The following is a 27,221-nucleotide window of genomic DNA, read 5'->3' on the forward strand; positions in this document are numbered from 1 at the left end:
GAACACTCCCCTCAGCTGACTCTCAATCCCCTACAGCTATTTCAGTAGTTTGAATTCTAAACAGTGTGTCTGTTCTCAACTGCATCTCCCCATGCTCATCTTGTAACAGAACCCACACATAATGGTGGGGGGGCCTGCCTTCAACACACCCATTTCAGATTCCTGACTGGCATTCACCATCTGGTTTTAGAAGTTAGACAAAGTTTTGTGGCTGCTAAAATGACATTTGTTGCATTAGAAAAACCTATTTGTGCAGTCACACATTCTGAACTAGAATATTTGCGACTGCAAAATAGGTTGGTATATCTGCCCCATATTTGCAGCAGTGTCATTGTCTAACTCCTTCGAAAGAGGCCTTCGTGGATCACTCTTTGCAAAGAAAACAAACAAGCATCTGTCCTTGTCAATAATTGTTCATTGTTACCACTGAAACAGATAGTCAGTATGTAGATCATGTTTTGTCATGTGTACAAAAATTTATAAAACTTTGCTGCGGCAACAAAGGACCTTCTGTGGCTATTGCCTTATTAATTACGTGCGTATTAGGAACAGTTTATAGCAATGTGGGTTGTGCGCATAAATCAATAAAGTGGTTGCACAATATAATTGTAATCCGTCGATAATCCATACAAATGTATCTGTCATTCACACTGAAGGCGCATGCATAGAATGTTCTCAAAATACAGCTGCAGAGAAAACACAGCCTGTGAACGCAGTGTCCAATGTGTACACAGCCCGCCATTGACACACACAGGACCAGGGACAAAAGATTATGTGATTGTCCATTTTGAGAACGGTCAGAAATGCATACAATGCATGCATTCTACTGCACAGAAGAACAATTAGAAACTCCACAAAAGCACGCGGCAAGAAAACATAAAGTCAAGGTCTGTGTAAGCAAGTGTGTGTGTGTGTGTATGTATGTATGTATATATATATATATATATATATATATACACCAAATCCGCTCCCACGTTTCCTCTTGTTGGAAAATGGACACGGACCCAAAATTCAGTGCTATTCCAAGTTTGTTAACTTGAGCAGTCCGCCATTACGCGTTGGCCTTGATCACATGACAAGCTGCCATTGCAGATCAGTGGTTCTTAAAGTGACGTGTGTATACTAAACATTAACCAACGTAATGAACAGACTATATGGATTCGATGTAATATATATATATATATTTTCACTTAAAAAACCATAGGTTTCACACACGTTATAGTTAGGAGTTAGCATTTAAAAAACCTTGCAAATTCACTTAAAAAACCATAGGTTTCACACATGTTATAGTTAGCTGTACATTTCACTCGTAAAAAACCAATGAAATTCCCCCGTTATAGTTAGTTCAGATAACTATAACTCGCGCGCCCGCAATCCACTGCTCATGACGTCACATATTACATCACTCATGACATGGTCAGTGGCATCACTCATGGCATCACTGATGACATCATCCTTGTGATAGAGTGGCGGTCGCGCGAGTTATAGTTATCTGAACTAACTATAACGGGGGAATTTCATTGGTTTTTTACGAGTGAAATGTCCACCTAACTATAACATGTGTGAAACCTATGGTTTTTTAAGTGAATTTGCAAGGTTTTTTAAATGCTAATTCCTAACTAAAATGTGTGTGAAACCTATGGTTTTTTAAGTGAATTTGTACGGTTTTTTAAATGCTAATTTTTTTTTTTCTTTTCTTTTTTTAATGGTTTTTCACCGTGCGCGCACCGTGCGCGCGCACCGCGATTTAAAAAAAAAAAAATGTTTTTTCACCCTTCGGGGTCCTTTAGGGACCCCCTGACAAAGGCTAGGGGGTCAGGAACTCTCTACCCTGCCCCCTTTTCACGTTCGCCACCTCTATTTTTCACTCTCGCACCCACAACAAACAAAATGGCGGCCGACACTTCCTGATATCGACCGATTCAAACGTTGACTGACATGTAACCACCAATCAGAATTACGCTTGCGCACGTTAGGGTGCGCGCACGGTGCACGCACGGTGCGCGGCTATAGATATTTATGTGCTTTAACTGTAATTTTCTCAGGAACTACTGAACAGATTGACACCATATATGCAAAAGGCACATCCCTGACCTGAGGACTACCTCTCTGCCAAATTTCAAGTAATTCTGTTCAGCCGTTCGGGCTGTACCTTCGACTAAAGGTCCTACGGGAAAATGCATGGGGAAAATGTGTTTTGGGACCGCCCTTTTTCCTCGGCCCCCGCTTGACGAATCACCCCGAGACTTTCAGGGTAGGAGCTGAGCGGAACGCCCCATTAGTTTTGAAAATTTCGCGAGGATTCGTCAACTGGCGCCAAAGTTATTCAAAATAGAATTTTCAGATTTCCTATGGAAACACAGTCCTAACTATAACTATCTACTGGCAACCGCCAGTAGATTATATATATATATATATATATATATATATATATATAGACAGGTGTAGTCTATAACACGAGCTGCGTGGACCCCTCCCCTGATACACTGAATGTCTCAACCATGGCCCGCTAAGCGATGTGTTGTGGTACACTGGGTGGCTGCCAATGATTGTGCTGCACAGCACGCCAGCGAAGAAGCCGGCGACACAACTAGGGAAGCGGAACATCACAGGCGCCTCGTTCTAAGATGCCTGCTGGCACGTGGCCAAAGCCTGTCTTGGCAGGCCCAAGCCACGAAGTCACCGGTAAACAGCTTGGAACAGATTGCCAGCAGGGGACGCCCACAGCACCAGCTTGGCTGTCAGCTGACCCCTGAGCCTCATCTCATGTGATGCCCCAAGTTTCAAAGCAGGGATGTTATGTACGGTCTCAGTTTCTGGGGCCTTTGTGACTTGTAAATATCCAGGCAGACTGCTCAGCGTGGCTGTGTGAAACAGACGCCAAGGGCGTCAGGGTCAGGTTGGGCATGCACACATTCTCTGCTCTGTAGTTTTGATCCCAGTTTTCACATTAGCAGCTCTTTATTAGAGAAAATAAACCTGATAACGTCAAACTCCACAGTTTGATGAAAGGCAAAAAAAGATGACCAGTGTGGGCTAGTTTTATACACACAAACACCCAGAACAGTGAAAGGAATATGGCTCAGGCCGCAGACTGCACAAAAATCAGAGTCCCCCCTTTCAAGTAAGGGGTGTCTGACGTACAACATAGCCCAAGTAAAAGCTGCACCCCACAAATACCTGAACAGTCTGAATACATGGCATTTTAAATTCGTTTAAATGTCTGCTCATTAAGTAAAATCGCATTTAGATAGTTATAAATACCTTGAGCTGCACACAGGCTGCTATCTCTCCACTACTTTAAAACTGTGGCAGTTGATTTTTCTTCTTTCATATTAAGCACATTATAAACTGAGCTTGCGCTAACCTAGATTGTGTTTGCACCGTTCTCCACCTTGCACTGACGTCACAATATATTGCGTGATGACTATTGCTCTTCTTGTTCTAAATAAAGCATTGCACGGGTCCACACTAACAAACATCGGGGCATATTATCAAGCACGGCGTTAAAATTATTGCCGCAGAAAACTACCGCTAAAGCGGCGATAATGGGCTTGATAAGATGCCGCAGAGAATTCCCATAGAAGCCCATGTTCACACCAGAACATGGGCTTCTATGGGAATTCTCTGCGGCATATTATCAAACCCATTATCGCCGCTTTAGCGGCGGTTTTCTGCCGCTAAAGCGGCGATAAGTTTAACACCGTTTGTTGATAATATGCCCCAGAGAGTGTTCCCAGAGCTTGCCCATCACGGTACCCAGCCAAGGACGTTTCAATGGTCCCAGGTTATTGTTACACAATGCATCAATTGGATTGCTCGATTAAACTGTGAGAATGACTAAAATCCAATGTATGACTACCATGAGAGAATCTTCAAATGTATCCTGTAGTAAAATGTTTCTTCTTGCTCGTTCCCCATTGGTGCGTATCCTGAGAACCATGTGCTTGTGTAGGATGTATAAATGTCTTTATCTAAAGACCTATAACAGGACATGTGGATTTTTGTATTCAGAAACCTTTTTCCCGCACCCTTAGAAGGCAAGTGTATGCCGGATTTAACTTAGAACTGTACCGAGTTCTCTGTACCCATGATTTGTATGCTTTGCTGCTAAACTTTCTTATGGCATGTTCTATGTAATCTGCCTATTAATACTTTATATAAAGCTTTGAAACGAGAACCTTTGTCAATCTTACAAGAATGTTTCCGCATCTGCTATTGTACTTAATCTCATATAAATAGTGATAACTTCAGTCGGGGAGCAGCAAAGCCCGTCTCAGGACTACTCCAGTACCACTCCCAGACATTGGCGTGCCCCAGGATTTTAGGATAAATTGCCGCACTAACAAAACCCATGCTTATGGCCCCACAATGTTCAAACTCTTAAAATCCCTCAATTTCTAATGTATTTTCTAAATCTATTAAACATTTGCAGTCAATGAGTAAGTGAGTTTTACTCTATGCGTAGGTATGATTTACACCTGAACATCAGGTTTGATTATCAAAGCTTTTACTATGAATATATAATACAGGAGCAAAAAACTGTTACTTAGGGAAACCTACATATTAATGAGCCAAGTCTAAGCCCTGAGTAGGACACACCTACTCCTAGAAGATTCTTTGTGAATTAGACCTGGATATTCAGGTGAAACTCATCACCAAGCGCGACGTAAGGGACACTTACTTGTAAACAATGCTGTGTGAATCTGGCCCTCAGCCATTACTCAGAAGAGCTGCGTTGTGTTGGAGCAAGCACCATCCACCTCCTTCACCCCCGCCTCTCAAGCGAGAAGCCACCCCTCCCCAATATAGGCTGACATACTGGTTTGATCAGAAAGACTTCAAAACACCCCCACACACTTTTGAGATAAACATTGCCCTCCCCCTTTTTTTAAAAAGATTTTTATATAGCACAAACTAGACCCGAGACATCGGGTATCAGAGCGCTTTACATGAGCACCAGTTTCGTTTACAGAAAGACACATTAATTTTTGTTAGGCAAGGGGAGATTAAGTGATTTGCCCAGAATCACAGGATGTTCAGTGGCATTGCCGAGACCCGAACCCAGTTCCCCAGCTCCGAGGTCGACCGCTCTAGCCGTAAGGCTACAGCCTCTCCCCAGTCTTTGAGGCTTTGATGATTAGTGGATAACCAGATGTTCCTACAATATGTAACTTAAGTTCTCTTCTTACTCAAAAGAGGGCCCACTTTGTGGCTGAGGTAATCAAACTTGAGCAGTCAGTGCTTGGCATAGCATACCTCTCTTTAATTACTTATGGTTTGGAGCACATTAAATGTTCTCTTGGACCCCTGCAATGTCCTTGCTACCTGTCAGGGGACAAAAATCTGCGGCAGAAACTGAAAATAACTGCGCTGGAACAGCCTGTTCTGTGTATGTGTATTTAATTTGCCTTTTTCCTAAACTTCAGCATCAGCAGGAGGCTCTTGGGGGTGTAGAGTGGTGTAAGGTGTGATTCACTTCCACTACCCCTAGAATTGTGATGAATTGAAGACTGTGGATCAGGACTGGAACAGTCCTTGCAGGCTTGCACGAGGAACAGTTCTGCAGGCAGATCTCCAACAGTTATTGGGGATTGTGGGTCAGAGGGGGAAGTGGAAACCACAATCTAGGTGAGGAAGGAGGACAGCCAGGGGTGGGGGTAGCTATGCTCGGCGACCCAACAAATGGACCAATTTACAGTGGAAGCAGAAAGCAGATGTAAAATGCAACACACAGGTCTTCGGTTATCACCAGTCACTGAAAGAGGGCAGCACATGCAGAGTGCTGAAACATGGATTTCACATGATCACTTGTCAGAGGAGAAGGGCAGATCCAGGCTGCTGAAACATGTGCAACACACAATCAGCAGTTGCAGAAGAAGTGCAGGATGAACTAAGCAGCTCAGCAGCCTTAGAAGGGTTCTGTGAAGGTGTTGCCCCAGGCCCTGTTTCTAGGTCACAGTTATTGTGCAAGAGTTGTTCTGTGACCAGGTCACACCTTGACCTGCTGGAATTAGTTCATTTTCAATCTCTGTATCAAAATGTCCTTCTTCTATATGATGATTCAAGTCAGACAGTGCATGTGGCTTCACAATGGACTCCAAGTGTGGAAATTCTAAGAAACAGCACAGGGGCACATTTAGGGAGAAGGGAGACAGCTATCTCTGCCTACCAGTAGCCCTATGGTTCACCGTACACATGTAGGGCTATAAAAACACAGGTGGAAACCCAACAGGGGTACCCTACCGCACATGTTCCTCCAAAATGCTCTCACATACTCTACATGCAATCAGGGGAATGAAGGTTCCATCCATGATATATTGCACAGATGTTCCAGGGTGAGCTATCACTGTGTATCTTGGTCAGTTTACCTGTGGTTGTTCTACCAGAAACATTTACCGGGATTCTGCAGTGAATGAGCAGCTACTGTTTTTTATTAAGCCGTGATAAAACTGAGTTTCTGCTGTGTGGCTTTACGATATCGGGTCCATCTCATCAGGTGATCCCCTGAAATCGGCAGGTAATGCTAAATCCTATGGGGTCTCCTGGATGCTGATCTTTTCCCTCAACATGCCCGTCAATTCAATCCCCTCCTCCTGTTTGTAGATGGTTCACGTGTCAGAGAAGAAAGTTTTTTCCTTTCTAAAGCCCCCCTTGCTAAGGTAATCTCCATTGTGTAGTACCTCACATTGATTACTGGAACAATATTTACCTGGGCCTCACTGACCCCTCTCTGATAAAGCTATGGAGAATTTGAAAAAACTGCAGTGAAGTATGTTACAGGTGTCAGCGCAGGGCACCCCTAAAATCGTACACCCCAAAACACAGCTCAATAACTCGCACATGGGTGGGTGGCTCGGGCAGTGATAACCTCAATTTGATGAGGCAATGTTTCCACAGATGCGGTGCAACCCAGCATATCAAAAATACAGTCCATTAAGAAACGAATGAGGAATTCAAAATGATTTATTAGAAAAATTCAAAGGGTTCAATACAGGATAATTAGAATGCAGATGCATAACATCACTGCCATGAAGGTCCTCAGAAGCATAACAAGACAGTACAGAAAAGTAGGCAAAATCTAAAATATTCTAAGCTATAAAAGAGGAACAAAACCAGGAGTCCCTAGTAGCATCCAAAAGATTATCATAGGAAAGTCTGTTTCACCCCCAAAATCAAGGGTTTACATAAAACATATTTTTATCAAGTAGCATTGAAAGTGTAGGTTCATCATGGTTTGAGAAACAAAAATAAAAAATTCAGCAAATCAGAACATTAGATTAATAAGCGTCATGCAGCCTTACCTCCTAAGCACTATCCACTACATGAATATTGATTCAACCCCCTTGAACTGAAATCATCCGGAGACTTCAGAACAAATTAGTTACAAGAACAACAATGAACTATTATGAATGAATGAATGCATGCAAAACTGTGTGCAAGCAGAAGGACTTTGAAGAAAGTTACAATATCGAGCCCATGCTAGATAGTCTTCTTTGAGAACAGTGTCAATAGGAAACACATAAATATGACTTGCTTGACTACATTCATCAGAAATAATAAATAGTGAATGTGATATCCATTTTAAACAAGTTGGAATCACGGCCAGGCTGAGGCCTAATTAGCATAAGCCAAGAAAATGCACTTTAACAGGCCATAACAATTTTTTTTAAAGGCAATGCTACCATGTCAGTTTACACATGTGAATTCAAGTGTAGATTAATATCCTGCAAGTTGTTAATAATGCACAATTCGAAGAAATGTACAAAACAATCCACAAATTCCTCACACTGATTATTTTATAATCACTAAAATCCCTCCATAAGCTATAATATAGTTTGCATCACTTTCTGCTTCTTGCTTTCCAATTCTTCCACCATCTTGAGTTGATTATACTCTCAATTTCATTCCAAGTTCAGCCTTCTTCTTTTTGGACGACACCTTTTCCTTTTACAGCCACATTTCAAAAATATTAATTCAGACAATTGGAACAAAAGGAATAGAACAATTGCAGAAATTAACACTATAATTACAGGTTTTAGTGTTGTACTTAACATACCCCGACCCAAAATAACAATTCATTAATCTACCTTTCCAATCTCACCAACCCAGAAACCTACAGATTCCCATAAGACATGCTCTTCAAAAGCTCTTAATTCACAAGAAATGTTAGTCATGATTCAGACACAGGCATTAATAACCCTACTGTTACATGGAATGAAGGTGCAGCAGTCTCTCACCTTAAAAACCCTGCCAACACCGCCTTCCTTTGCAAGCAGGATATATATCTCTAAGGTTTTTTTACATAATTATTGCAGGCATGGCAATCAATTCATTGTTTAATTGTGTTAGTGTGCCGGTAGTATTAGAAACAAGCTGACTAAAAAGCGTAGACAATCTTCTAATTTTCACATCATTCATAGCCACACCAATAGTTGACATTATAGCCCATAATACATCTAGGAAAATTTGCCCAAAACCTTGTTTCACCCTCTCAAACCAACAGCATCACTCATTCCATTTTCATTTACATGGTAAGTCATTGGAAATACCAAATCAAGCTTACAAGAACCCACCAAGTTACGAGGTAGGTTCAAATAAGCAGTCTTACTACACAAATAATAAAGTGATCTAACTTAGTGGGCTCATGACTCCCCATACATATTTCAACCTTTTTCTCATGTTACATTCTCAACCTTGGATGAAAATTTGAAGTCCTAAATTCCTCTTTGGCCTTGATCTGTTCTCCAATTTTCTTCTCATCCTTCCAGTCTTTCAGAAATTGTAATCTCTTCTCATTATATTACTTAACCAAACCCATGATCTTCTTTACTCAAACTGCCCATATATTCCCATTTAGTCATTTTAGTATTAGGGTTAGACTGTGCAACGGTATTCAGATATTTACTTAAGGTTATTGAATGCTCAGAATCTTCAGTAACATGAAGGTGTTCCAGCAAAGTGTTGAAGTCCAACAGATATTGCAACAGAAACTCTTGCTTAATGAATATACTAAAAAAACATTACTAGTAAAAGGGGATGGCCTAGAAAGCGACCGCAATTAACATATTTGCCTGAGCTCTTAGTAAGCCCCCTGTTTAATTAGCTATGAATCCAGCACTGCAGGTGACGAGCAGACAGCACAAGCATCAGCAAAGACTCCCTTTCAAGCTTGATGGCCCTACTGAAGGAATTTGGGTAGATGACTGGTTTGAAAGTAAATTGGGCAAAATCATGCCTATTTTCCTTACTCTGTAGGGCAAACGAGGACAGATGGGAACCCTTACTATGCAAGGTTAGAGTGGAGGCCTGACTTGTTCAGGTGCCTGGGGGTGAATATCTAGCTCAAGGAGAGGGATCTCATTAGCAGGAATCTTGGGAGAGTGTTAACATCTGCATGTTAGTAACTGGTGTTCTCGGGTGGCCTTACACTTCCACCCATGAGTCGAGTGACGATAGCGAAGATACTATTACTGCTGCAAGTTCTCTACTTCTTTGCAGCCCTACTGGTGTCCTTACTAAGGCATTCTTTAAGGAAAAACACGCCATCCTCTCTGACCTAAAATGGGGTACTAATAGGAAAAGGGTGGCTCCCTCTGAAGGAGGACTTGGGGCGCGGAATTATAAGATGTGCTATGCAGCGGCACAATTACAATGGCCAATGCATTGGCTAGGCACTGCACCCAACACAGAGAGGGCTGATCTGACAAGGGAGCTCTGAGGAGGCTCCATTATTGGTTGGCTGTTAACTCCAGGCACGGGTGGTAGTGTGCGTAATAGACTTGCCAAAGTAACAAACATATGCTGGAACAAATACACATACGCCTGTGAGCTCCCCCAGTTGCCATTATAGGTGTTGCTCGAGATGAAAGCCCTGGAAAGGACTCAACGGTGTGGACTGAAGCTGGAGTGGAGTTAATGGGAGATTTATACAGGGACAGTGTCCTGCACACGTTTCCCAAACTATGTGAGACCTATGGTATACCGCAGGGATCATTTCCAAAATGTAATGCTTTAGTACGCCAATTAGATAGCTATCATATCTTAGCTAGGGGTAGGCACAATCGGAGCCTGCTGGATCACTACAAATTGTAGTGACCCAGGATAATGGAAAAACAGCAATTGTCATACTATACAATGCACTGCTAACGCAATGTAAATCTAATGGCCTTAGAGATGAGAAGTATGTGGGTGGGGGACATTGTGGAAGGCCTGTCACATAAAAATTGTGTGACTGCGTTAGAACATGTTCATAGAGTGTTAAGAAATCCAAGATTTAAATATGCTCAATTGAATTACCTCCATCAGACCTATTTAACCCCAAAACACATACATTGAATGTTCTTGGGTGCATCTTCTGCCTGACCCAGATGCTGGCTTTTATCACATGGGGTGTGATTGTCCTGTTATACAATGGGCATGGGGTGAGATGATGAAAAATGTGTCTGACCTTACGAGAAAGAGATTGTCACTCAGGCCAGGTTTCAGCTTACTGGTCGTAATGACATGATCAAAAAACCACAAATACCTGTGTGAAAGTGAAGACTTGCCACATATACTGTTTAAATGCCACATTGCAATGTCATGGAAATCTACTTGTGCCCCAACAATCAGAAACTGGCAACAAGATCTCAACAAAGAGGGTATTGGCTGAATCTGTATTCTCACATTGGCCGGAGGATGAGCTGGTGCAGTGGCATTAGGGTTGTGTGGGATACATATGTAGGGAAAGCATAGGCCAAAATTGACATGACTGTCATATGCTGTGTTTTGGTGTGAGTCAATAAGATTTCATCTGAACGAGGGACAAGCACAATAAGTGTATGACCCATGACAATTCCTTCACTTTGTTCATTTGCAAGGCAAACAGCTGCAACACCCTTTAGACAGCCAGGAAGAGCTACAGCTATTGGATCCAACGCAGCAGAAAAGTAAGCAACAGGCCTCATCACCCCTCCATGTTTTTGGGTAATTGACATAAGCATCCACTCGTCTCATGACAAGAAAGGAAAAAATCCTTAGTATAAACTGGCTTTGTGAGGACAGGTGCAATACATATATTTTCTCTTAATTCTCAGGTGGCCTTCATTCATTTGTAAGCAACTAGTACTGAATCCTTGATATCACCCTTTTTATGGGAATCAGTGTCAGGGAAAAGTTTGGAATCCACTGTTGACAGTAGACAATTACTTCTAAGAAAATCCTCACCTTCCTCTGGGTGGCAGAAGGATTCATCTTCAGGATTGTTTGAGAATTTCCTTGCCCCCCTTTCAATGTGATGACCAGGATACTCCATTTTTGTGGGTAAAACCTTGTGACCATTCTTTGTACGATGAGTCATGGGTGCAATTGTATATAGTTTGCAGTCTTTTTTGTCTTTGTTGCACCAACAGGTCATCAATTTATTGGACCAAAACTGAGTTACAGGGTAGGTGCAAACTTTCAAAAACGTTCTTACGTTTCTGACTAAAAATGTAAGGTCTTTCAGTATACCCCGTGGCATTTGACACCAAAAGAAGACTATATATTTGGAACTGAAATGCGAACAAGATATTGACTATCCTTGTACAGAAGAATGGAAAAGCATGGTTGGCATAAGTCAATGACTGTATACCATTCTGCATCCGCAAGAACCTGAAACAATACTCCATCTGGATTCTGGGCTACGGGACAAGATGGGATTACTATCAGCACTAGTAGCAATCAAGAATGATGCAAGATGTCCATTCACCCCAACATCTATATACGGGTCATTCTTGTCTACCTATAGGACTGCAGCAAGCATGCATTACGTCTCTGTTGAACACTGAGGAAAATCAATGGTCAGAATCAATGGATCCTGTCCGTACCCTGGATTGTATGGCATTTTTTTCCTGACATTTTTCTGCAATACTGGAGCTGTGGGCATATTCATATGGAACTGCCCTTGATTTTGCACATTCTGCATAGGACTCTGATTGGCTGGAGCAAGAAACTGTCTGCATCTGCAATTTGCTGTATATGGGGAACAAAAGAATTCTGGATTCTGAATTCTCTCTGGTTTCCGTCTACTCTTGCACTTCTGGTGTCGATTTTTTTTGCAGAATTTGACCAGCAGTGTTCTTCTTTAGAAAATTAATATTCTATTTCACTCCAGAATTATTCACCTTTGCTCTGCCTAGACTTTGAGTCTGTAATCTCTCGTTCCGGCACCTTGCATCCCTTGCATGCCATTTATTCCAGACTTTTCAGGCACAAAATATGAATGAGACTCATCATGAGATTTCTGTAGTTTCGCTGAATCTGTTTCAACTTCACTGTCATCAACTTCTCTTTAATCGTATTCTGCTTCACGTCAAAACAATAATTACAGTATTTGGCGTACTTCAGAACCTCATCAATACTCTTAGTTTGTCAACACATCACACTCTGCTAAATATGAGAACTAAGCTCCAGATGCAACCCCAAAACTAAAGCTGAAACAAATTCTCTAAGACATTATTTTTCAATCTCTTCAATTCCGCTTTATTTACACTAAATCTGCATAAGCCTTTCATAGTAAGCATGCACCGACTCCTTCGGCTCTTGTATAGCTCTCATTATTTTTGCCTAGTACACCACCCTCTCTAACACTTTCTTGCTTGCTCTGTCACCCCTCTGTATTTCTCAGTAATCACCTCAGCTGGGACATTGTTAGGTAGAACCCTAGTTGATTTTTCAGTTGGCCAAATAACAATAGTTTTGCACTCTGTCCACAAGCCTCTAGGAACAACAATTTCAAATATTGAATCCAAATCGATCCACACATGATTTCTTCGTGTATTGGGGTGCGGCGCAGCATGTTTTGGGAGGCTTAATCCCCGTCCAGGCGTCCTTTTCATTAATTGCCCAACTATTATACGACCTGCTACGACGCATTAAACACTAAAATTTCAAGATTCAGTCATATCTCCCTGCACTGAATTTTCAGCAATCTATTACCTTGGTGTTCCAATAATGTTTTGTCCTGATGATGAATAGATGTATTACGATGGGTCAAAACACCATCCCCACTATATCGCTGAAAACGATGTGGATTCTTGAACACACATACGTGTAATGAAATTATTATAAATTGCTATCTTTATACTTTTAATGCACATTATTGAACTGTGGTTTCTTTTCGCCAAGTTTGTCTTTCTTTACTTACACTTTTTGCACCGCCTGCACAACCCTGAGCACTTTATGCACACTTCACACCTTGAGCACCGTTCCCTTTCTATTTATTTTTGATGCCATGTAACATCAATTGTTATAGGCAATTGAACAGTCTTTTTTTAATGAAAAAAATATTTTTTGAGGCCATATCTCTTTTTTTCGACTTGTGGAGATTAACAATAACCTTTTACAGTATTGTATGATTCTTACATTTAACTATAAATAATACCTTTAAGACATTGTTGATGATACCAGTTATACCGTCCGTTTAATGTTTAGGGGTGACTCCTGTTGTTGATATCCAAACTAATCTAAAGCGTTTTCAAACTTGTTACCAATCTATGACCCTCCTTATACCACTTGTGAGGTTCCTCTCTCAATTTTAGAAAACTTGTCATAAAAGCATAGAGATCGCCCCCCCCTAGTTCAAGCCACATGCACATAATAACCTCAATGCACTTTCCTTAAAGGAAATTCTGCCACTGTTTCTGGTTCTGAAACACTCACTGCTACCTTTGCTTTCTTCCCTGTCTCAGTATTTCTTCTTTTTAGTGGTAAATTTCTTCCTCCACTTTTCTTTGTATTTCTTTGTAATCTCTTCAATCTTTAGTGTGCTCAACAAAATCTTTAATATGAGCATGTAAAGTCACCAGATCCATCTTCTTTATTTCTGCTTCAATCAAACTCAGTCTGTAACTGCTCTGTAAATTTCTTGTCCTACTTACATTGACTTCATATCCTTCAGCTGAATCCTTATGCTTATTATGTGCTTGATCTGCATACCTTGCTACTTCTCTGATCAGGTATCTCATTTTATCCACGTCATATGACATTAGTCTATTTAGGTCAATTATTCCCAGAAGGATTTCTGCAAATTCAATCTTCATGTGTGCAGTATTAGGATCTCTCTTTACAAATTGTAGTAGACACCGCTGATGCATCAGTAGACACAGCAGCCGACGTAGCACCAGAGACAGAAGCAGAGTAATAAAGATAGCAGCAGAGACATCACTACTAGTACTGGGCAAAGCTATCGATGTATTCTTAAGCAGAGCACTTGCACTCGCAGTTGTACCAGTTGTACTCGTATTTGTTATGGCAACCTTTGTTAGCCCCTGTTTACTGGTACTTGATTCACACACTGCAACCATAGCAGGTACCATTGGTCTTTGTGCCTGTGTCTGTACACCATATATGTATGGAGGAGGTCTAGAATTCAAAAGATAATTTAGAAAGTTATCCTCTTTATCGGAATCCTTCTCTTTGTCTTGTTTCTCCCTATCACCTACATAGCTAACACGTCTGATCTTTTTGTCTGTCTCGTTAACTATTGCAGGGGAAACTCTGACTCCCACCATATCCTCCCTCCAAAATCTCTTCTGATTATCCCACTTGGTTTCTAATCACTGTCTAAATTCATCTATAAACTGTTTCTTCATTTTCTTTCTCTCTTTCTGTATACCCATTCCATTTATTCAATGATTCAAATTGTATTTGTCTAGATAGTGGCTTCCGCTCATACATTGTTTGCCTCAAGAAATCTAGCTTCCTAATATTGAAGGTACCCTCTGCAAGTCCTTGTCACCAGAAGAATAATCATGCCAACCTCAAATCCAGGTACACTTATAAAGGCCAACATCTGTTAACATACTGTAGGTGGACACCATCTGGAGGAAGGTTCTGACTCTCCATAGAAGGTGCGCTAGTAGCTTTATGCTTTTTTCAAAACAGCAGCCATTGTTCGCACTCAAAATAATCCAAAAACCACACAAAATGAAGAAACAGACAACTACCAATCACTGTGCGGGTATGCCAAAGATAAACCAATCAGAGATCAACTTTGACAGTAACCAGCCACTGACAGCATGACTCTGTGGTAACATCTCACCAATCCCAGTGCTGCTTCACAGCTGGATAACCAATTGCAGCACAGCGTTTCCATAAATAGGAAAAACACAATTGAATACACAACTTTTTTCTGTCTTTGAACGCACACAAATAAACAAAAAACCTTCTCAGCTCAACCTAAAAAGGAGAAAATGAGCAAGTTAGACTAAAGAATCTCACATACAATGGAAACAAGACTAGTAAATTTGCTGCACATAAAGCGTACTTGTGTCAAGCGGCAATTTTCTGCCTAGTGTACTTATTTCCGTACACTGAAGAGAAAAGAACAGCACCCCAAATTAGACACACAAAAACCATAAAAAGCGGACTAATTCAGAATAAGATGCCTATCTGTGTGAATGCGGCACCTCGCAAATCACACTACCTTTACAGAAAAGTTCAACAACTTCAACAATAATATCTTGAGTATTTGGATTTCTATGAATCAAATTACCAAATCAACAGATAATAAAACTAAAAACCTTGTTGATGCAAAGCACAAAAAAAAATAGGTACATCAAAATGACAGTAATTAAAGCACCAACTAAACCAAGAATCAATAGCAAATAATCAAAAATCTCACATCCACTGTAACCAGCCAGGCTTTGATTAATGGGATACGATAGGAATCTCTACTGTGGGCCACCTTGTGAAAAAGGGGAAGATACTAACATTTGTGGAATTAAGGGAGCAATATGAGCTAGCTCAGGGTGAAGCCTTCCGTTGTCTGCAGGTGCAACATGCCCTTCAGGCTGCACTCCCAAACATGGCTGGCAAGTCTACCGGAATTGTCCCCTTTGGAGGACCGATTGCTCTCGGAACCTATACTGGAGAAAGCTGTATCTTTCACATATAAGAAACTATGTAATAACCTGCTGGATATGTTTCATACTCTTCGACAGAAATGGCAGGCAGATGTGGGGCAACTTGGAGATGATGATTGGCAAACTGCACTGATGTCCCCGAAAGAAGCAGCCCTTCCCCTCAGGCTTCGCCTTATCCAATTGAAAATCCTACATCGAACCTATTTCACGGGGGCTGCGTTGGCGAAGATAGGGTAGAGACAAGATGCGCAGTGTTTCCGCCAATGCAACTGCGAAGCCACATTCTACCACACAGTTTGGTAATGTCCCCACATACAAAATCTAGGGGAGAAGGCTACAACACACATGCAGAGAGCGCTAGGAAAAGAGATTGTCTTACCACCCCAACTGGGGCTCCTTAATATATGGGAGGCTACAGACCCCACAGAAGTGGAGCAACAAATGACCACTCTGGGATACACACTGGTGAAACGAGCAATTGCAATGAAATGGGGGGTGAAAGAGAAGTCATCGCCGAAGGGTTGGACTAAGGACTTAGACAATTGTGTGATTGCAGTAAAAGAGGTGTTTAAATCAAGAGGCTGCACAAAAAAATGGAGTAAATGGGATGTATACCGGGGTGAATTGTGTATCTTACCCACTAAGGAAATGAAGATGAGGGAAAATACCCGAAACACAATGAGACTTAACGACTGATTTACTACTGATTCCTATTGAATGTATGAAGAATGTACTTGTACAATTGTATACAAAGCAAGAAATGCGATTTATTTGTTTTAAACTAATAAAAAGTTTTTTTTTAAACAAAAATCTCACATCCAGTGTAACAGGCCATTACTCAACGCAAACTACAAACCGCACTTTCAACTACATTCAATGATGCATCAGTAGCACAGTAAATACTCTCAGTCTCTTGAATCATTCCACTCTACTAATACTTACAATCCTTTACACAGTAACAGCTCTGTAGTATCAGGTACTCAGCAATAATCCAAAGAAATGGACTCGGGAATGCAGACAAAAAGTGAGTCTAAGGACATTGCAAAAAAATGTCTAAGGCATCCCCTTTCTTGAAACCATCCTCTGCTACCAAACGTTTGTGGGTGTAGGGCACCTCCAAATCTTACACCCCAAAAGAGTACTCAATTACACTGCCACAGGTGTGTGGATCGGGGAAGGTGTTAACCTCAATTTGATGAGGCAATGTGTTCCAAGATGAGGTGCAAACAGGCAATCAAAAATACAGTCAGTTAAGAAAGAACAGACTAAAAAAAAGAGTTCTGGGGCGGAATAAGGAATTCAAATAGATTCATATCAAAAATTCAAAGGATACAAACCAGGATAATTAGAATGCAGATGCCTAAAACCATTGCCATGAAGGCTCTCAGCAACATGACAATACAGAATAATAGGCAAAATCTAAAATATTCTAAGTTCCAAATGAGCAGCAAAATCAGTAAGAAATCGGACAGCAACCCTAGTAGCACTGAAAAGATATCATAGTAAAATCTGGCTCCCCTCAGAATCGAGGTTTTATATAAGAAATTGTCTCATAGACTAGCATTGTAAGTACAGATTCATCATGGTGTGAGCAAAGGAAATACAATTTCAGCAAATTAGAGTATTGGATTATTAAGCATCATACAGTCTTACCACCTAAGCACTTCCCCACTGCATGTTTGAGCTAATTTCATCCAGAGAGGTCAGAACAAACAAGTTACAAAAACAACCGTGAACTATTATGAATGAATGCAATACTACATGCAAGCGGAAGGGCCTTGAAAAAAGTTAAAATACTGAGGCAATGCTAAAGATTCTTCTTTAAGAACAGTGTCAATAGGAGGAAATAATACATGACTTGCTTGACTATGTGCAGCAGAAATAATAAACAGTGAATGTGACATCCATTTAGAAGAAGATGGCGTAGAGGCCTAGTTAGCATTAGCCAAGAAAAGGCACTTTAACTGGTGGTATCAAAACTGTTTCAAACGCAATAATACAATCTCAGTGTACACATGTGAATTTAAGTATAGATTAATATTCTGTGTGTTGTTAATAATGCACAATTCAAAGTAATGCAGAAAAATGTCCACACAGGCTTGACAAAATTTGAGCATGTTTCAAATGCAGGAGGCTAGCTACATTTGCTTCCAGTGAAGCAGAGAGTCCATTTAAGGTGCTTTTCTGATGCACCCAGATTTTAATGGTCTTGATCATTCCTGTTTCGGTACAAAGTTATTTCCATACAGTACCAGAGACCCCTATGCTCTAACCTATGCTCTAACCTCCTGCTTCTCCTGCAGGATCTGTTAATAGTTCATGTGCTGGCAGAAGGTCCCCATAACATTTTCAATAGTTTGCCTATTCACCTCTGCAGCTTGAAGATCAATCTTTCCATAAAGAAACCTCTTAAAACCTTATTGTTTTGTTGAACTATGTTTCTTTTTGCTGTTGTCCTTTATATGCTTCAGCAGGTTATAATTTTCGGCAGCAAGATGCATCTATCAGTGGACATAGCACTTAACAAGTAATAAGCCAAATCAGCTTAAATGGCCGATACCCCACTGCTATGGCTAACTGTTAGTAGTGTTATAGCCTGACTATGGTGACAGTGTTGCAGCGCGTAATGTCAAATCCACCCCTTCGTCACAGACCAAATATCGCAATAACACATTCACTCAAATACATTCATTGGTGGGGCCCATAACACCAACACTCACACTTCATTGATCTGTTTCCATAGAGGGATACGTTTCCAAACGCTGACATGAAAGGAATATCTTTTCACCTAAACCCTAATATACATTGATTACTTTTATTAGCTTCAAACCTCGTGATATTCCCCTCATTGGTGATGAATCAGTTAGTTGGTTTTGTAGTTTGGTAATTCAATTCATTTTTTATGCCCTTCTCTTAATCTAATTTCTTCAAATAATCGACCCAACACATTTGTCTATTAATCAAAGTATCGTTTATCTAATTAAATTGCAAATTTTCAGAAAAATCATCGTCCAAACCGCAGAACATCATATTTACCTAATCTGGCTATTAGTCGTCCTCTAAGTCAGTCAAGTGGTGGAAAAATCTTTAAATTCATCAAAGTCAGGCCGCAATTCAGTCTCTCAAAGATTCAGGATAACAGCTGTCCAGCAGTGTCATCGTCCTCTCCGTCAGCATAATGTCAGGAAATTCGCAGCAAGACAAATCGAACGACAGGCTTTTTTAACTCACTATTCTACCGTCTTTTATAATGATTTTAATGTCAAAACGTATCAAGAATGAGTTTTAGACAGTCCTGATTGGTGGATTTGGGGTCACTCGGTAAAGTTCTCACATAGTCCGTTAGATTAAGTCATCGCACTTGCTGGTTCCGGTTTTAAAGACAGTTTATTGTTTTGTAGTCCTGGCAACTCTCCCAGTATGACCTTGGTTGGTACATCTTTCCTGGGGTCAGGACGAGGCCATTGTTGCTGGCGGTGGCACAGGCGCACTTCACCCAAAACCTCGTGGGACTGTAGCAGTCACGTCGTGTGTCTCAGTCGACCATCTTTACCAAGGCCCAAATGGTCAACTTAAGTAAAACAAACACAAAAATGTCATTTGGAATCTACACACTTCTCCAGTTGTCAGACAGCAACACGGTGAAGTTATTTGTGCTCTCGGCTGATATACCCAGTCTCTTCAAAGTGAAAACAATGCATTAGGTGCGAGATGTGATTTGAGGGTTCTAGTATTTGTTCTTCTTTGGGGACTAAATGGGGAAGCCAGTGTTTACAAAAGGTCGGCATTCTTTTAAATACAGAAATATCTCCCAGCACATCTTCTTTCTATGTTGCAAGTTATTGTGGGCTTCTGGACCAGAGGGCCACCATTCAAGGAGTGTTGTTGTTCCACGCAGCGCTCTAACACAATGTCATTGTTGCTAGACCGCAGCCAGACAAGAGACATGGTTATTGAGGAGAACGCTGGGTTGGGCTGTTGCATGAGGGACCCACACTGAACAAAGGAAGGGGATGGGAAGTCCCCAGCCAATAGGTAAGACTGGCTATGGATGCACAGGGACATACAGGCTGTCGTGTCCAAACTGGACAGAAGCACCTCAATACCTACTCGGGTGATTAGCTGCGCTATACAAATTGATTGACAAAAGACAGCCTGTGGGGTAACAGCCATCTTTGCCAACCATGTACATAGTGTATGAAAAGGACACCCCAATGCACTCGATTACAGTAAAACATCCTTCCACACAGCTCACACTTCCTAAACAAGGGCCACTTGTAAGGAGTTGCAGGAATACCAGTGTGAGGGGCTGAAAATACCTTTTACAGAAAGAGCCTATAGTCAGTCTCCTTACATGGGTACCAATAAAAGGCCTCTGTATAGCGCCTTGAGACCCTCACGGGTGAGTAGTGCGCTTTATAAACCCCTGAGTTATTGTTTGATTGATCTGTCCATAGTCACTGCCCGTCTTCTTGTATCCAGGGCAGTAACCGCCCACTCTTGGGTTAGGGGGTTTACTTTGGGGGATTCTCAGTCACCAGGGCCAGACTCCACTGAAAAAGAAGGGTCTGGTGATATCACAGAAGGAAAAACATAAGGCAGGCCAGAAAAAAGGAACATAGAAACAACTTTTACAAACTCTGCAGAGGAATTCCCAGCCCTAACTTGTAGGTGCATGCCCACCAGCAGGGGCATAGCTTCAGGGGGTGTTTGGGGTGTTACACCCCCTAATAATTGCATTTTCTGGTAAATAGTTGGGTACAGCTGCTTTCAGTCGGGTATGGTGAGCTGTCTGTCGGAATTCACCAGGCATTTGTACATGCACACACAAAAATGCACACACACTCTCTCCCTTTCTCTGTTTTGAAAGTATTTCAAGAGTTGGGCTATTTTACTAAATATTGTGTTTTCTCTGACTTAGTACCCCTATCAATCTGTGTCCCTCTCCCTTTTCAGTGCCCCTTGCACCCTCCTCATGCACCTTGCTTGTCGTGTAATGTATTTTAGCATGATGAAACGAGATTGTTGGAAAATCTGATACTCACACCCCCCCCAATCATGGGGTTTTACTGACAGGGAGATTAAGTGATTTGCCCAGATTCACCGGATGTTTAAGCCTCCGCCGACTCGGACCTGGTTCCCTAGCTTCAAAGTCACCGCTCTAGCCATTACGCCACAGAGCTTCACGTGGCTCTGCCTGCTCTCCCTCCTCCTGCATCTAAGTCAATCAATCCGGGTTTATAAAGTTCGACTACTCACCCGTGAGGGTCTCAAGGATCTGAGGGAGGGGGCCGGGGGAGCTGCTGATCCGTCTGGGCACTGGGGTTCAGTCGAAGAGCCAGGTCTTAAGATCCTTCCTGAATTGGGTTAGTGATTGGGATTGCCTGTGGTGGAGACGTATGGTGTTCCACGTCTTGGTGGCAAGGTAAGAGAAGGATCTTCCTCCAGTCCTGGTCTTGCAGATTCACGGGACGGTGGCCAGGGCCAATTGGATGGAGTGAAGGTGTCTGGTGGGTACGTGGAATGAGAGGAATTGGTTCAGATATGCTGGTCCTGCGTCATGGAGGGCTTTGTAGGTGTGTTTTTAGGAGCTTGAAAGAGACTCTTTTGTTGACTGGGAGCCAGTGGTGTTCTTGCAGGTGTTCGTGATGTGGATGCGGCGGGGAATGTTGAGGACCAGTCTGGCTGCCGCGTTTTGAATGTTCTGTAGTTTCCTGAGGAGTTTAGGGCTGATGGTGGCATAGAGTGCATTGCCATAGTCTAGTCTGCTGTTGATGAGTGCGTGGGTGACCGTCTTTCTGGATTCAATGGGGATCCATCTTAAGGTCTTTTGAAGCAGGCAAAGCATGTGGAAGCATGATAAGAAAATGGTATTGATCTGCTGGTTCATAGGGAGCAAGGAGTCCAGTATGATGCTGGGGTTTCGTGCGTTGTCAGTGGGTGTGGGGGAATCCTAGTGCAGCGGGTCACCAGGAGTCATCCGAAACTGAGGGGGTGGGTCCCAGGATGAGCATGAGTTTAAGGCAGGTGTCTCTCATCCAGGTGGAGATGGCCTTCATCACGTTATGAAAGTTGTTTCTGGCGGCTGTGGTTTTGTTGGTGAGGGAGAGTATCAGCTGGATGTTGTCATTGTAGGGGACATGTTGAGTCCGTGGTTTCTGACGATGGCTGATAGTGGGGCCTTGTAGACATTGAAGAGAGTGGGGCTAAGGAGAAGCCTGCCTGGGGCACTCAGCAGCTGATCTCTGTGGGTCCTGAGAGGAATGGTGGTAGTCTGACTCTCTTTGTTCGACCTTGTTGCAGATGCCAGCGTCGTGGAGTCTCATGATTAGGGTGCACTGGGAGACTTTGTTGAAGGCGGCCGAGAGGTCCAGAAGGATGAGGGCTGCTGTTTTGCCCCAGTCGAGGAGAGAGCAGATGAAGTCGTTGGCGGCGAGGAGGGCTGTCTCAGTGCTGGGGTTGCTCCTGACGCCAGATTGGGAGATGTTCAGGACATGGTTGGCTTCAATAAACTAGGTGAGTTGGGTGTTGATGGCCTTCTCAATGACCTTGGATGGGAAGGGGAGCATGGAGATCGGTCTGAAGTTCTTGAGGTCTGTCGGCTTGGCAAATGGCTTCATCAACAGCGGGTTGATCTCTGCATGTTTCCAGTCATTGGGGAATGCGGCCGTCTCGATTGAGGAGTTGATGGTGTGGCAGAGCTCTGGGGTGATGGAGGTGGGAGCTCTATGGAAGATGTGATGCAGGCATGGGTGCGAGGGGTGTCCAGAGTGGATGCTCTTCATGGTCTTGAGTGGGTTGTCCATGGTAAGCGAGGTCCAGTTGATCAGGATCTGTTGGGGGTCGGCGTTGTTGGGTGCAGAGGTGGCGGGCGTGGTGGGGGGGTCTTGGATGTCCAAGCTATCATAGATCTGCCTGATCTTATGTTGAAAAAAAGTGCCAAGGTTATTGCCGAGGTCTTGGGATGGTGCGAAGTCTGTGGCCTCGCTGTTGGGTCTGGCAAAACTCCTTGACGATGGTGATGAATTCTTTGCTGTTGTGTGCATTGGCATTGATTCTGTCTTTGAGGGCTGTTTTCTTTGTAGTTTTGAGAAGGAGGTGGTGTGCAGTGACGGTGCTTTCAAAGGCTTCGTGGACTCCCGGGTTTTTGCTGTTCCTCCATCTCTTTTTGAACCATTTGCAGGTGCATCTGGACTCCTAAAGGGCGGGAGTGAACCAGCTGGCTTTGTTGGAGGGTTAATTGCCCGGGGCTTTCTTGAGGGGTGCCGAAGTGTCGGAGCTATTGGAGATCCATCGGTGGAGGGTACGTACTGAGGTGTTGGCGTCTGTGGATGTCGGCGGTGGGGTTGTGCTAAGGGAGGCGGTGAGATGTTCTTTGGTGACCTTGTTCCAGCTTCTGCGGGGGAGGCAGTGGGCATGGTGGTGTACGGTGGGTTTAGTGAAAGCGAAATGGACTCAGTAGTGGTCGGTCCAGAGAAGTTTGAAGGTGACATTTTCACTGGCGGAGAATACAGGGTCAAGATATGTTTCACTAAGTCGGTAGGAGAGGTGACTAGCTGCTTGAGTCCTACATTGGCAAGGGTCTCAAGAAAGGATGCAGTGTTCCGGTCGTTTGGGTTCTCCAGGTGAAAACTGGTCGCCGAGTAGAATGTAGTTGCTGGATGTGAGAGCCTGGGGTGCGATGAGGTCGATGATGGCATCGGTGGAGGGCGGGTGGGTGCCAGGCAGTCTGTAGATAAGGGTGCCACAGAGGGTGGTGTTGGGGCTAGTCTGAACCTGGAAGTGGAGGTATTCCATGCTTGTCGTTGGGTCGTCTGAGTAGGTGGTCAGGTAGAGGGTGTTTTTGTGGACGATGGCGATGCCTCCTCCTGGTTTGTTAGTGAGGACCTTGCGGATGATCTTGTACCTGTCTGGGATATTGGTGGCAATTAATAGAGCTGAGCTGGGGTTTATCCAGGCTTCCGTGAGGAAGGCAATGTCAGGAGAGATGGAGTCGAGGAGGGCCCAGATTTCTGCAGCATGTTTGTGAAGAGAGCAAATGTTGAGAAGGAGGCAGCTGAGATGGTCAGGGACGCTGTGAGCTGGTCCTGCGGTGGGAGGAGCTGAAGTGCAGAGGTGGGTGAGGGTGCGGTGGTAAGAGAAGGGGCCATGGGTGTCACAAGGCGTTGCAAGGTGGCTGGTGGTGTTGCGTCCTGGGTTGAGGGCGTGGAGGGTGCCAGCATTGTAGCGGTGGCAGGTCCAAGGACAGGGGTTCATGGCACTGGGTGCGGTCCAGGTGCAGACGGATGCAGACGGGCTTGCTTTTGGCGCACCAGTGGCTCGCCCACTGCACGGCCGCACAGCAGCTGCCATTAAGTAGTGTGCGGGGGATGGACAAGTGGGAGGTTGGGAGCAGGAAATTGGCACTGGAGGGGGCGGGGCCACGGGGATCACAGCGGCAGGGAAGAACCGGCAACAGGTGCTAAAGGTACAAAAGGAAAAAAAAGTAAAAAAGTGCAAAAAGGTGAAGGGACATAATCTGAGAAAGGCAGAAAAGAGAGTCAAAGGGCAGCCCAGAAGCAGAGCAGAGACACTCTACCACTAGACCACCAGGGATGATGTCCGGGTGGAAGCCTGCGGGTGGAGGAGGGCCTCAAATCACTGAGCAGATGGGCAGATGGTCAGCAGCAGGGAGCTCGGAGGCAGCAGCCACCAGGTGGAGCTGTGCAAGTAAGGGAGCAGTCTACTGATAAGATTAGTGGATTCCACCTTAACCAAGCAGCAGCCTCCATTATGTAGTGTGCGGGGAGCTGGACAGCTCGGAGACAAAAAACGCTTGAAAGTGGCACTGGAGAGGGGCGGGGCTAAGGGGGATATCAGCAGCAGAGGGAGAACCAGTAAAAGGTGCAAAAGGAAAATAAATGAAAAAAGTGCTAAAAGGAGAAAGGACAGAAAAATAATCAGAGAAAGGCAAGAAAGAGAGACAGAGGGCAGCCCAGCAGCAGAGCAGAGACGCTCTACCACTATACCACCAGGGTCAGATAGTCAGCAGCAGGGAGCTTGAGGGCAGCAGCTACCAGGCAGAGCTGTGCAAGGAAGGGAGCAGTCCACTGCTCCTCGGGCGCTGGGGCTGCCTGAACCACTCCCAAGTATTGAGTAGGTGCTCTCAGGCTTGGCACCACCAGAATTCAACCATAAGCCAGTGGACAGTGTGGTGGTTCTTTCCGCAGACAAAGGAAACCCTGGGGTTGTAACCTCTTCCCTCCATGTTGCCCGTGCTTGCAAATTCATTTTGCATCCAGGATCTGGGAGATACAAGGGTGCAGGACTTATGCTGCGAGCTCCAAGCTACTGTGGCTGTCATGGGCCCTAAATAAGCTCCTCGTCTTTGATTGTACTTTTTTTAAAAATAAAAAATATTGCAGTAACATGAAGGTTTGCAAAAGTGCAGGTAATGTAAATCAATGCATGACATATTACCACACATCTCCACATTAAGCCCATGGGGTCCTCATGCATGAAAGCGTACTATGCATCACCGATTTTAGGAACAATTCTACAGATCAACACCTTATTCCTGTCCGAGCTCAGTTCCCAAACGTATCCACAATCAAACATGTCAGGCTTAGACAATCTCCATCAACTGATGCATTGGTGACTACTGCATGTGGGTAGAAATCCCCAGCAGGGTGGCAAAAAACAATTAAATGTGCTCTGGTGCCAGCACCCCATTAAACTCATACACGCAATTAACTTAGACCATAGGTGCTGAAAACAGACTTGCGGGGGATGCTGAGCACCCCCAAAATTGCCATGTTGAATTTCAGAAGGTGAATCACCAAAAAGATGCCTTTACATTTTGTTTTTACCATGTCACAGAGGTCAAATGTCAGGCTGTGTTTTCTGGCAAGTTGCTGCTCATTCTTTTAAAATGAAGATGTTGTTTGCTTTTTTTGTCCTCTGTGCAAAGTGAGAGGGTTTTGTAACTATGTGACAAACTTGCTGGGGTCCAGGGAGTGTGAAAGGAAAGGCTGTGGGATGTCAATTGTTTTTAATCATGCAACAAAATGTAAATATCTATAATTGAACTGTACAAATATTTCCAACTATACCAGCAGGTAGGATAGAATAAATGAAGTACTTTGTTTTGTATTTCTGAAATGTGATGGCAACACATATTTTATAAGAATCAAAACAAATCAAGACACTTTATTTGGTGATGCGCAAATAATAAATATTCACTGAAACCCAATTGCCTCACATTATAGTTTGTGCACTGTATAGTATGATCAGTAAAACTATACTTCGGTGCAAATTTAGTGGCCTTTCAATGGAAAGTGTGTGTATGTAAAGGCAGTGCGCTGTCACACCATGCTTTAGAAATATATTAGCGACAGTGTACTCCAAAATGCGCCACCAACTACAAACTACACCCTCATCACTCTCTTGGTGAATGGACCTGACTGAGCTGCTGCACTTTATGTGCTGCTTGTGTTATTCACAATCCCTCTGACTTCAGTAATGAAGCATCCACCCCACCCCCTGTCCCCTCCCCACAGCACCACTGAAAAACGTAAACACTCCTCATCGAAGAAAAATAATACAATGACTCTTGGAGAACTATAAAAAAAAGTATTCCTGCCGTTTCACTTTGAAATCAGTGTGATCAAAAAGTGCACAAATCGCAACTGCACTTTGGGCTCACGTGGCATGTCATGTGGTTAAACGAAATATAAATATACCAATCACAAATATATATAATCTATAACCTCTGGTTATTTTCTCTGTCTCTTTGTTACTACTTTTATATCACCTGAATAGCATTTAATCACATAACCGAAGCAGAACCATCAAAAGCTATAAAGACAGCAAGAGAATTGGCATCTAGTCACTAGTGTGATTCTAAGTGTTCCTGCGCATGCTCCAGTATCAGACACTGAAATAAGGAAGTACAGGAACATTGGCATGCAACGTTCAGCACCAGATCATGGAACATTGCTTGAACGAAAACATGCTACACAACAAACATCCTCGAGCCACGCTACCGACACGAGGATGCCGGTAAGCGCATATATTACAACTTCTCCCTCCCCACAAGGAACTAAATACAAAGAACAACTTAACCAAATGCACAGAATACATTACAGTACAAAAGGCATGAATACAATATAAACAAAAGCTTATAAGAAGCGATAAATCACAGCATCATGACAAAACATACTCATTCAATTTTGTGGGTAATCTCCAACAACGAACTCCCAATTCTGATGAAGAAAAACCTGCATCCGAGTTTGTAACACAGTGCGATCACCTGCACAATGTTCCAAACTAGGATGGGTAATGGGAGACTGAGTG

General features: G+C 43.1%; 1 protein-coding gene across 1 annotated transcript in view; it reads left to right on the forward strand.

Annotated features, from left to right (window-relative positions):
* DRD3 (dopamine receptor D3) overlaps positions 1 to 27,221 on the forward strand; it is a 1,045,748-nt gene that overhangs the window by 681,349 nt on the left and 337,178 nt on the right. The window lies entirely within an intron of this gene.

The sequence above is a fragment of the Triturus cristatus genome, chromosome 8 (assembly GCF_964204655.1).
Source record: "Triturus cristatus chromosome 8, aTriCri1.1, whole genome shotgun sequence".
NCBI classification, from domain to species: Eukaryota; Metazoa; Chordata; class Amphibia; order Caudata; family Salamandridae; genus Triturus; species Triturus cristatus.